The 13,192-nt window shown below is 42.9% G+C and overlaps 2 long non-coding RNA genes across 2 annotated transcripts; one reads left to right on the forward strand and one right to left on the reverse strand.

Annotated features, from left to right (window-relative positions):
- Window positions 1-917: 917 nt before the first annotated feature.
- LOC148042982 (uncharacterized) lies at window positions 918-8,229 on the reverse strand. Its single transcript, XR_015698343.1, has 7 exons — window positions 8,067-8,229; window positions 7,847-7,936; window positions 6,282-6,414; window positions 4,879-5,082; window positions 3,430-3,555; window positions 2,593-2,745; window positions 918-1,169 (listed from the first exon to the last, which is right to left on the reverse strand). It is a non-coding gene; the product is annotated as an uncharacterized LOC148042982 (long non-coding RNA).
- A 1,589-nt stretch (window positions 8,230-9,818) lies between these two features.
- On the forward strand, window positions 9,819-12,980 carry LOC148042983 (uncharacterized). The gene is made up of 3 exons (XR_015698394.1): window positions 9,819-9,937; window positions 11,609-11,755; window positions 12,845-12,980. It is a non-coding gene; the product is annotated as an uncharacterized LOC148042983 (long non-coding RNA).
- Window positions 12,981-13,192: the final 212 nt, after the last annotated feature.

Below are 13,192 nucleotides of genomic sequence, written 5' to 3' on the forward strand. Positions count from 1 at the left end.
CTCTTAAGGGAAGCTCTTCACACCCAGATACGATGAGTATCCAGACAGACACTGGATCAGAATCTGTCCTTTATTCCTTGGAATGATGAGGAAATCATCATTCTGCACCACTAAACCTCAGAGCCTATACACACACACACATACACACACACCATTCTATGTTCCATAACTGGCTTCTTGGTTCCCATGGCTGCCATTGGACATTCCCTACAATGTCACCTACAAAGCCCTTCATGGTATTGGATCTGGGTACTTGAGAGACCGCCTACTGCCAATTACCTCCACTCGACCAATTAGATCCCACAGATTAGGCCTCCTCCGAGTTCCATCAGCCAGTCAATGTCGACTGGCAACCACGCGGAGGAGAGCCTTCTCTGTGGCAGCTCCGACCCTATGGAACGAACTCCCCGTGGAGATTCGCACCCTCACCACCCTCCAGACCTTCCACATAGCCCTCAAAACCTGGCTGTCCCGACAGGCCTGGGCCTAAAGACCTTCACCGTACCCGAATTGTATGAATGTTGTGCTTTTAATGAGGTATTGTCCTATATGTAACTTGGTTTGTCTCCCCATCCCCCTGAAATGTGAGCCGCCCTGAGTCCCCCCAGGGAAAAGGGTGGCATACAAATATTAATAAATACAAATACAAATACAAATAATTCCATCAAATGAATGTTTTCAGCCAGCAGGTGTGGTAAAGCTGAGACAGAATTTGTTCTTTCGGTTCCCCGAATTCTTTCTCAAAAGAGAGGAGGTCTTGTTTTCCTATCACTTTCATGAGCTGCATTTGAATTTATTTTACTGAATCAGGGTGGTCAAAGACACTTTGTCTCAATGATCCAAGCTCCGGAACGACCCAGTAAGTAAACTCCACAACTTATTGTGAACTTATTGCAGCGAAGAAAAAGTCAGAAGTCACTGTGTTTTGTTTATTTATTTTTTAAAAAATTCCCTCCCCTTATCTCCTCTATTCCCTTTCCTTTCCCCAGTGTCTTTATTTCTAGTTTATATTACTTCAGGGTACATTGGTAAGTCCTTGTGCCAATACACTCTCAGAGCCGGGTGTCCACATGTAGGTGAATCTTATGATGTCGCCCTTGAAATCGTTTTCTGAATGTAAACATGGTTGGTGGAGTCGTGCTCAAATGCTATCAGTGTGAAAAGGAGTCCTGGAAGGAAATTGAGAAAACTTAAGCTGTTAGTACAAGTGGAATATGATCACTTTGCAGCAACATTGTGTTTCAATACGTACGCAATCACCTCTACAACTATTCATCATAAAATGAGCTATGGTGGTGCAATGGTGAGAGGGCAGTACTGCAGGCTACTTCTGCTGACTGCCGGCTGTCTGCAATTTGGCAGCTCGAATCTCACCAGGCTCAAGATTGACTCAGCCTTCCATCCTTCCGAGGTGGGTCAAATTGCCCCAGATTATTGGGGGAAAGAGGCTGACTCTGTAGACTGCTTAGAGAGGGCCGTAAAGCACTGTGAAGCGGTATATAAGTCTAAGTGCCATTGCTATTGTTAGTCTCCTCTAACCTGTGTGCCAGAGTTTTGGCAGGGTGAAATTATTATGAGATAAACCCAGGAGCAAAACCCAGCACACAGAGCCTTTAGACAATTAATGGTGGTTTATATACAAATATACAAACATATACATGTAGAAAAACCCCTTACCACTCAGCTATGAAAACAAGGAGAGAAATGAAATACACAATGAGAGAGAGGCACACCCTCTAATGGCCACCTATATATAGACACCTCTTAAAGCAGTAAATGACTTGTGTGGACCCCACCAGAGTTTTAAAGATGCGATACCTGTATTGCTGAATCATACTCATTGCATCAGCTTACAGATTAGATTTTTTTTTTTAGAATTTTATTAACATTTATAGGCCGCCCTTTTCCCTGAGGGGACTCAGGGCGGCTCACATAAAATCAGGAGGGGGAATACAAACAATGACATAGACACATATAAGTAAAAATAATGAGCAACATTCATTCATCATTCGGGAGGGGCGGCTATCTTTGTCCCCAGGCCTGACGGGCTAGCCAGGTCTTAAGGGCTATGCGGAAGGCCTGGACGGTGGTGAGAGTACGAATCTCCACGGGGAGATCGTTCCAAAGGGTCGGAGCTACTACAGAAAAGGCTCTCCTCCTTGTAGTTGCCAGCCGGCACTGGCTGGCCGATGGAATTCGGAGGAGGCCCAATCTATGAGATCTAATTGGTCGCAGGGAGGTAATTGGCAGAAGGCGGTCTCTCAAGTACAATTACATTTTACAACCTTTCGTCAGCTGGCAGCTATTAAATCTGCATTACCTAACACTGTGGCATGACTAAACTGCCAGAGCACTTGAGAACGTACAATCCTTTGTGAGCTTCATGTTCACACCTTGAGGAAGGTATGTGTGGAATGTGCTTCTAAACGTGGCTGCTGGACTGCTCCATCAGTTTTCTCCCCACTTCCTGCCCATGGCAACTCGAGAGCAGACGATGATTGCTTTGTGAGTTGACACTCTATCCATATGTCCCAATCCTTTCTTAACACTCCCTGCAGCCTTCAGCTATTAGATAGTTGGGTATGGACTCACCATTCAGCAGGAAAAGGAAGCTGGCAAAACAACCCATGACAAAACACCAGGAAATGTAAATTGGGTTGGTAGTATCCGGAGCAGGGTGACCGAGCAGATCTTTGAATGTAAGGGACAGGCCATACAACACCATTGTGGTTAGTGATATGATTCCTGGAGATGGAGGGAAGGAAGAGAATTTACGAGCACAATCTGAGAACTTCTAAGAGGTTTTAAAGCGGCTCCTTCCTTGTCTGGCTTGGATCCCGAGAGGCAGAAATGTCTACGCCACCAATTCCTTAAGGAGAGTCAGAAGAGGAAAAGATGAGGGCATTCGAAATGTCTATGGAGATTCTCAGTCATCCAAGGTCATGGTTAGGGTTAGGGTTAGGGTTCGCACCAGTTCGGTAGAACCGATTCGTCAAATCTACCGAACCGGTTAGAAGAGGTTCCACCAGTGGACCCAGAAAGCAGGCCACACATCTACAGAAGAAGTTCCAAAATTTTTTTGAAACCCACCACTGACACACACACACACACATACATACAGACTCACACAGAGAAAGAGAAAAAAAGGAAGAAATAAATAAAGAAAAAAGAAAAAAAGAAAGAAAAGTGAGAGATGAAAGAAAAATAAGGAAAAAGGGACAGAGAGACAAAAGGAAGGAGAAGAGAGAGAGAGAGAGAGAGAGAGAGAGAGAGAGAGAGAGAGAACACATGGCCGGCAAGCCACTCCCACAAAGGAGGCCACACCCACAGAGTAGGTTCTCAATTTTTTTGAAACCCACCACTGCACCACGCCTAGATTGTTCATAGGGTAGACAATAGTCATCATAAATGGCATGGCGCCATCTCTACCTGTAAAAAGGTTGGTGAAGAGAGGCCACTTGGAACGCTCTAAACTGGTAAAGAGCACGGAAGCAACTGCTATTAATCCAGAGATTGTGCTGAGTGACATTAAAGTTCTGCTCAACTGAAGGATTTCTGGGGATAAAATGTTGAAAACGTTAAGTAGGAATATCATGGCTTAGTATGGTTCAGTAGTCTGAGGGATGCTGTGGTTTAAACCAATTTGAATGAATAGTAGACAAAAGTAATCCTAAATCCTAACCAATTTTGTTGTATTTATGTACAATAACAATAAAGATTATACTTATAAAGAACCATAAAGTAAGTTTGATTCCCATGCCACTATAATCGCCACCTGTCTTTGAACAATGAAACCCCTTTGTTCTCTATTATTTCAATCTCTCCATCTTTCCAAAAAAGGTTACCTTATTTTTCGTTGTATAAGACGCACTTTCCATAACCCCCCAAAAAAGAGGGTGAAAATTTGGGAGCGTCTTATACACCAAATGAAGTCCCGCCCACCCGCCAGCCCCCACCCTTTGGCTTCTGCCCCCCCAGCAATTTGTCTCCTTGTAGAAAACAGCAAACAGCCTGGTGGAGCCAAGGTGGCGCAGTGGTTAGACTGCATACTGCAGCCACTTCAGCTGACTGCTAGCTGCAGTTCGGCGGTTCAAATCTCACCGGCTCAAGGTTGACTCAGCCTTCCATCCTTCCTAGGTGGGTAAAATGAGGACCCGGATTGTTGGGGGCAATATGCTGACTCTGTAAACCGCTTAGAGAGGGCTGAAAGCCCTATGAAGCGGTATATAAGTCTAACTGCTATTGCTATTGCTATTGTTTCAGTTTCAGCTTCAACACAGCCTGATTAGCATAAGCAGCTGATGGTCAGTTGGATCATCCTCCCAACCATCAGCTGTTTCAGACTGCAGGGATTGTCACTACCTATTGCCACCCACGCGTGCCCTATTTTCGGCCTCTGTGCACCCCATTTTCCACCCATTCCGATCCCCACTGGCCAGAATGGGCGGCAAATTGGACAAAATTAGGAAAACCTACATGCCCCTAGAATGGGGTCCCCTACCTGTGGGCCATGGCTATTGGCCACCGGGCCATGTGAGTAGCTGGCTGGTCCATGCATATGTGTGCATGCACATAGCCCCCTCGCGTAAGCATTGCCACAAGAATTACAGGTGCTCATGACCCCACTCATGCAAACCATGGGCGTTCGCATGCACATGCATGCATGTGCACGCATGCATGCATGCATGCATGCACCTGCCTCTCCCACAAAACCATGCCCTCTTCCCCCCTTCTCCCCCCGGGCCGCCAACCCAGAAAGGTTCGGGAACTGCCCTGGAGCAATGCATTGTAATCCACATTTCCACTTCATTCCATCAATCTCTAAACTGGACTCCCCAGGGAGAAGGCAAAGAGAAGGAAGACGGAAATAATCCTTACTTGTGTTCAAAACAAGTTTCTGACAGGTTTGGTCCTTGCAAATGCTCCAGAGACCTACATTGATGGGCTTCTCAAACTGGATGATTGTAAGCCAGAATGGAGAGAATAACGTTGTGAACAAAAGAAACAAGCCCGCACAGGAAAAGATCCTGGTGAAAAACTTATACCGGAACGTTAAGTTCGAGACTTTTCTGTCCCGGGTGCCTTTGGGGGAAAACAAAGGGGTGGGGAGGAAACACTTGTTTATTTCATCATGACATCTGTATCCCTTCTTTAGGAGTGGTGCACTGGCTAGAGACAGAGCTCTCACCTCACAATCAGGAGGCTCTGAGTTCAATCCTAGGTAGAGGCAGATATTTCTCTCTCTGGGCACAGTGAGAATATATCTGATGAACAAAACTTCGCATTGGCAACAGGAAGGGCATCTGGCCAGTAAACACTCTCTAGCTCCATTCATGTTGATGATTTCACTCCCATGCTGAGCGGAGATACAAACACTACTATTCCGTTTCACAAAGGCATTCAAACTGAGCGGCTATAAACTTTGCAGGTGGGCACAATGCCCCAGTGGCCAATCAGAAAAACAGATGCGATCACATGTTATGGAACTGCATTTCCCATAAGCCTACCTTTCCCATGAGGTAGTTTCTTAAAGGAGCCAGTTCTTAATTCCTACACTAGCTATATACTGCAGGGGCAGCACGCACACCCCCTAACTGAGACTATTAATAACAATAATAATAAAAAAAACAAAATCAGACCCAGTCAAGTTTTAACTAATAGGGGGAAAATGTTATGATATAGGATATAGTTAAATAAAGAAAGGATAATGATAATAAATTATATACATGGAGGATTAGAAAATTTTGGTATTAAATATTATGGATGTTTAGGTAAAACAGGATATGAGGACTTAATGTTAATGGAGGATTTTACAAATAAGTAAATGAAATGCCAGCATGTGGTTATGTACTGAACCTTGGTATACTTAAGGATGAAGGATGTTTAAATAACTGTAGTCAAATAAAAGTGGAGATATGATGATGTTAATATAGTAAATATTTGAGTTAAGATATTTGAATTAATATGAATTATATTTGATGACGGTGGAAGAGATGCACAAAAACGTTTTGTAACCAGCTGATATACTTTCTACAATATATGTTTGTTTTGAAAAATAAATAAATAAATAAAAATTATTTAAAAAAAAATCTCCCATTTTTACATCAAAGTTTCTTTGTTTCTTTGTCACTGTTGGAGGTCATTGTAAGTCTTCAGGAATCACATGGAAGCCAAGATGAAGAGTTACATCTCTAGCTTGGAGTCAGTTGAGGTCTTTCGTCTATTTTGTTTTGGACCAAATTGAGTAAAAGTTTTTTTTAAAAAAAATCTTTATCACTTACCTCTTTTTTGGAAACTTATCCTTGTGAGCTGAAAAACAAAGACCTTGGTTAGAAGACAGAGCTGGAGACTGTATTGCTAGATTTCAATTGCAATGTTGTTGTTTGTTTTTTTAAAAAAAACATCCTTCAATATCTTCAAATGTTTTAAATCATGTAAGAAATCAGAATGAGAATAGCAACAGTGAGCACTGATTATTAGAATTAATTAGAAAGAAGGATTGTTGATTTTTTTTTTAAAAAAAGACAGTTTAGTCTATTGATTCAGGGGTTCTACCACAAAACCGCGGACGACAAAATCGCGGACGACGAAAGCGCGTCTGTGACGTCATCACAGCGCGATGAAAAAGATTGAAAAATGTAAAAATAAAGCGAAAACCTTACCCTAACCCCCCCAAACCTAACCCTAAACCTAACCCTTAACCTAACCCTAAACCTAACCCTAACCCTAACCCTTAACGTAACGAAAAACCTAACGCTAACCCTTAACCTAACGCTAAACGTAACGCTAACGCTCTAACCCTAACCCTAACCCTAACCCTTAACCTAACCCTAACCCTAACCCTAACCCTAACCCTAACCCTAACCCTTAACCTAACCCTTACCTTTATGTGAATCGGCTTGCTGTAATTTAATTTTTATTGCAATTTTTCGATCTATTTCGTCGCGTTGTGATGACGTCACATACGTGATTTCGTCGACCGCGCTTTTGTGGAACGTGGTTTTGACGGGTCACGGATTCAGGCACCAGGCTAAACACTGGGAGATTGGGAGTGTACTAATCCAGAAATTAGTACACTAAATCAGCGGTCAGCAACCAGTGGTACGCGAAAAGATTTTGGTAGTCCGTAGAAAAATCATTTGCATTTTTTATATTGCACTAAATACCACTTGTCTTTTTTAAAGAAATCATAGCAGTGGTCCACGGGATTTAAAATTATGAATTTAGTGGTCCCTGAGGTCCGAAAGGTTGGTGACCCCTGCACTAAATCATAATCCATTCTAAAACGGAAAATCTTCAGCAATGTATGGGAAAAAAAATAGGGGAAAATCAAGCCTCCCTTTGAAAGAGCAAAGTTCAGAACATGTCTAGAGTAATAAAGTTTATTATGGAGATAAGCGTATCAGCAAACCATTCCAGCTTTAGATGCCACCTTATTCTAAGTCAGAATCAAATGAATTATGTAGTAATGCCATTGTTAATGAGGGACGTGGTGGCTCAGTGGCTAAGACACTGAGTTTGTCCATCAGAAAGGTCAGCAGATCGGCGGTTTGAATCCCTAGCGCCGCGTAACGGAGTGAGCGCCGGTTATACTTGTCCCAGCTTCTGCCAACCTAGCAGTTGCAAAAGCATGTAAAAATGCAAGTAGAAAAATAGGGACCCCCTTTGGTGGGAAGGTAACAGTGTTCTGTGCCCCTTTGGCATTTAGTCATGCCGGCCACATGACCACGGAGACGTCTTCGGACAGCGCTGGCTCTTCGGCTTTGAAACGGAGATGAGCACCGCCCCCTAGAGTCAGGAACGACTAGCATATATGTGCAAGGGTGAACTTTTCCCTTTAACTTACCATTGTTAAGACAGTAGCAGAATCACGAACATAGTTCTGTTTAGAGAAGGAAAAGAACACCAACTTCCTTCTGTACGACGTGGTTCTTTCCTAAAAAGAAAAAGGAAATAAACACAAATGGTGTTATATGACCATCATCCTGGAGATCTTTGATGGAGAGGACTTGGTGGTCCATCTGTAGAAAACAGAACGAGAGAGAGAGGGGGGGTGGTGGTGGTACCTCTGGCCATCAGCTGCTTAGATAGGAAGCCCTGAGAAAAAACATGGGTTAGGGTTGACCATCAAAAAGATATATTCCAAAAAAGCAGAAGGACTTGGGCTGGTGAAGGAGGGTGACCCGGGATCCTTCCTTCCTTGGTCTTTGTTCCTGCAGAGAAGAAGATTCTCTGACAGTTGAAAGCTGCGACTCCGTGGAGCCATGGAACAATTGTGATGTTTTGGTTTAGACTGTGACATGAAAGCAATCCGGCCAATAGATATGGAGAAAGAACCCAGCCAGGATTGTCCGTGTTTTTTGAGTTTTGCGCTCAGTTGCCGGGCGGTAGGGTGGAAGGATTGTGTCGCTTCTCCAAAGTAGCTTGATCTGAGATGCCTCCAAAGGAACAGTCGTTTGAGAGACACGAGACTCCAGTTAATATTTGCGACATCCTCTGGTATGACATTGTAAGTCCAACCAAGAAAATGGCACACTGGATCTGTAACAGAGGTTACAGAGCAGCCCTCCGCCCCAAGGTACCTGGGATCTCACATCGCAGGGAGGGGGAGGGGAGCCAGACCAGTGGTGGGATTCAGCCAGTTCGCACCCATTCGGGAGAACCGGTTGTTAACTTTCTAAGCAGTTCGGAGAACCGGTTGTTGGAAGAAATCTCCTTTTGTTTTTCCCCACTTTACAGGGCTAATCCTGTAAGGAAGGCAGGAAGGAAACATCCTGGTGTTGTTTCTAGCCTAATCTTTATTTTACCCTGCTTACAGAAACTGCCTCTCCGGTTAACCCTTATTACATTCTAACAGCTAAGCGCCCATCGATCTGAGTGATGTTGAGTTGGCCATGGCCACATGGTCACATGACTCCCAAGCCCCATTTACCCAGCTAGCTGGTCATTAGGGCAGAGAACCAGTTGTTAAATTATTTGAATCCCACCACTGAGCTAGACCTAACTTTAAAAACACTTTGAGAACGTATACCAAGCTCTACTTTTATTGAGAGATTTTGCAGTACCAGAATCTTGCCAGTCTGAAAGCCCTTACTTCCTTCTCTACCTTTACTTTCCAGAGAACTAAGGACGGCCCCATCTGAGATGTGTTCTCCACCCTTCCTTTGAACTCAGCTTCATTTAGCAGAATGTTGCCTGCTAAATTTGAATGAGCCCTGGTGGCGCAGTGGTTAGAGTGCAGTACTGCAGGCTGCTTCTGCTGACTGCTAGCTGCCTGCAATTTGGCAGTTCGAATCTCACCAGGCTCAAGGTTGACTCAGCTTTCCATCCTTCCGAGGTGGGTCAAGTGAGGACCCAGATTGCCGGGGGCAATAGGCTGACTCTGTAAACCGCTTAGAGAGGGCTGTAAAGCACTGTAATGTGGTATATAAGTCTAAGTGCTATTGCTATTGCTACTCTGTGGCTCTTTCTCCTGTCTTCCAAGGTTCTTCTCACAGCTCATTACATATCTGAATGAAAGTCACCCTTCCCTCCATTTTTAGCAATTCTAGGTAACTAACAAATACATTTAACCAACAACTAGGATGCTTTATGTTTCTCACCTGTGTTCCTACGCTCTTTCCTATCTTAGAGGGTTTTGTTTATTTTGTCAAATTGGCTGAAGGATCTGTCTGTAATGTCCAATAAAATTGCTTGGATGATGATGATGATGCCTGAAAGGCTAGGTTCTTTCTACAGATGCATGCCAAGTTCTGGTGGTCACCTTACTACCAAAACATTTACTGCCTGTTGTGCTGCATCAACGTCATGCTTCTTCTGATTATCATGGCGACCCCCATATGGCTTCAGCAACATTTGAAGGAAGAATATATCGTAGTTGGGATATGGAGTTCTTGTGACGAATCGGACTGTAAAGACCTTATTCTTTCTGAGGAAGGTAAGTGAGGCAGCGGTGTTCTTCCTGTCTGCTGGAATATTTTCCCGCCCAAAGTTGTGTTAAACATAGAGGCAGTCCTTCACTTACAACCATGCGTAAGCTCTCAATGTGCATACCACAATAGTGATAAGCAATGAAGTTATAGTCATAAGAACTGAAGGAGATAGGTAATAGGGAAGTGGAGAATAAGGATGGGAATACTTTCTTTTTTAGATAGTTTGACAGTGTTGTGGGAATTAGTTGTTTAGCAGAGTAATGGCATGGAGGAAAAAAAACCAGTCCTTGTATCTAATTGTTCTGATGTGCAATACCCTATAGCAGAGCTGGCTGGAGAATTCTGGGAGTTGAAGTCCACAAGTCTTAAAGTTGCCAAGTTTGGGAACCACTGCCCTATAGTGTTGTGTTTGTTTGTTTTTTGTAATTTTTATTTTATTTTCAAAACAAACATACAAATCCTCCTTCTTTACATACTGTAGAAAGTTTATCAGCTGGTTACAAAAGGCTTTTGTGCATCTCTTCCACCGTCATCAAATATAATTCATATTAATTCAAATATCTTAACTCAAATATTTATTATATTACCATCATCATGCCTCCACTTTTATTTGACTATAGTTATTTAAACGTCCTTCATCCTAAAATATACCAATATTTAATACATAACCACATCCTGGCATTTCATTTACTTATTTATAAAATCTTCCATTAACATTAAATCCTCATATCCTGCTTTAGCTAAACATCCATAATATTTAATACCAAAATTTTCTAATCCCCCATGTATATAATTTATTATCATTATCCTTTCTTTATTTAACTATATCCTATATCATAACATTTCCCCCCTATTAGTTAAAACTTGACTGGGTCTGATTTTGTTTTTTTATTATTATTGTTATTAATAATCTTTATATATAGTCCAAAAATATTTCTAACCTTCCCGTCTCATATCCAATTATTACTTATCATAACAGCTCAACATTATACACATTACTATCATTATCAATTTTTATTTAACTATACCTATTATCTTTTTGACTTGTGCAATATATAGGTCCTGAAATGTAGATAGTTTCAGCTTCATGTACCAGGAGTTTACACTGCGTGTTCTAAATCCCAGATTCAAATCTACACGCTGATTTTTAGTGAATCAATCAAATTAATGAAGAAGATCCAAGACAAGGACTTTACCAGGGACAGGGAGCTGAGGTGGCGCAGTGGTTAGGGTGCAGTACTGCAGGCCACTTCAGCAGACTGTTATCTGCAGTTCAGCGGTTCAAATCTCACCGGCTCAAGGTTGACTCAGCCTTCCATCCTTCCGAGGTGGGTGAAATGAGGACCCAGGCTGTGGGGGCAATATGCTGACTCTGTAAACTGCTTAGAGAGGGCTGAAAGCCCTATGAAGCGATATATAAGTCTAACTGCTATTGTTATAGGGAGTCGGGAGTCGAAAAAGTCAAGATGGCAGCTATAACTGCCGTGGTCAAAGGTGTCATCTTGATTTTTTCTCCCCATTTTAGTCAGGACTGGGCACCATTCAGAAAAGTGATGCTTCTACTAAGGGACTTTGTTGGCCTTACTTCTCCCTTCCTCCCTAATCTGCTATGATTCACATTAAATTACTCCTCCTCCTCTTCTTATTCTTCCACATGGAAAAACAAATTCCTCCAGCCCATCTGGATACGATCCGATTCTTTTCGATCTTGTCCTTCATCTTCACCTTACTCGCCTTCATCTCGTCACGAGACTTTATATCTCGCCTCGTGGATACAAACATCATTGAAGACTTGATCTCCTCAGCATCAAACTTCTGTGCAGGTATGGTGTCAGCCAGGTTCCTATTCCCTGGGAGGTCATCTGAGAAAGATCTTAGAAATCACAAGTTTATCTAGCCGGAATTGGGTATGTCTAGTTTAATGAAAAGAAGGACTGGGGTGACATGATAGCAGTCTTCCAATATTTGAGGGATTGCCACAAGAAAGTGTGGGTCCACCTATTCTCCAAAGCACTTGAGGGCAGAACAAGAAGCAACACATGGAAATTAATCAAGGAGAGAAGCAACCTAGAACTAAGGAGAAATTTCCTGATAGTCAGAACAATTAATCAGTGGAACAGAAGTTGCCTCCAGAAGTTGTGAATGCCCCAACGCTGGAAGTCTTTAAGAAGATGTTGGATAGCCCTTCGTCTGGAACGGTATAGGGTTTACTCCCTAGGCAGGGGGTTGGGCTAGAACACCTCCAAGGTCCCTTCCAATTCTGTTATTTTATTCTGTTCTATTCTAAAATGTGAAAACAGAAGGTGTGTGTGTGTGTGTGTGTGTGTGTGTGTGTGTGTGTGTGTGTCTAAAGGTAAAGGTTTCCCCGCACATGCGTGCTAGTCCATTTCAAAGCCGAAGAGCCAGCCAAAGACATCTCCGTGGTCATATGGCTGGCATGACTAAACACCAAAGGCTCATGGAACGCTGTTACCTTCCCACCAAAGGTGGTTCCTATTTTTCTACTTGCATTTTTTACGTGATTTCAAACGGCTAGGTTGGCAGAAGCTGGGACAAGTCACGGGAGCTCACTCTATTATGCGGCGCTAGAGATTCGAACTGCCAAACCGCCGACCTTTCTGATCGACGAGCTCAGCGTCTTGAGCCACTGAGCCACTGCGTCTGCGTAAAATCCACATTAATTCATATCATCAGGGAGGGTAACAAATGGTTGTCTGGGAAATTCTAGGAGTTGGTATTCTTCCCTTCTGAAGTTGCTGCGGTTGAGAAATTCTGGGCTAGCCCAACATGTGAATCCAGCCTGGACAAGCCATGTTCCTGCAAAGTTTTATTTTGTGATATGATGGAAAGCCCTTTTGAAGATCAAGTAGCAATACGGAGCCTTAACGCCCTCCCTCCCACTCTCTCTTTAGGAATCTTCTTGATGAGTTTGCTATTGATTATACACTTCCGGCTTAAAGCTGTACTTGATGAAATGGGGAGCCGTACCATACCTTGGTGGGGTTTCATTGGGAGTTGCATCATCTGTGTACACTGTTTTGTCTTAGGTGAGTGCATCATATGGGAACCTTGAGAAGTTTTACATCCAAATACATTTTACTCTTTGTGCTGTTTCCATCTTCCCTTAACACATTGGCAGAACCCACAATGGCCTGAGAAATTGGCGTCTCTGCTAGGTAATGAGTTTAGCTGAGCTAATTATTAGCTGAAACTAAATTAATCAAGTCAAAGCAAGCAAACAGAGGGAAATCCTTCACTCA

The sequence above is a fragment of the Thamnophis sirtalis genome, unplaced genomic scaffold (assembly GCF_051295495.1).
Source record: "Thamnophis sirtalis isolate CommonGarterSnake01/CBP01778 unplaced genomic scaffold, rThaSir2_p1.2 scaffold_13, whole genome shotgun sequence".
In the NCBI taxonomy this organism is placed as follows: Eukaryota; Metazoa; Chordata; class Lepidosauria; order Squamata; family Natricidae; genus Thamnophis; species Thamnophis sirtalis.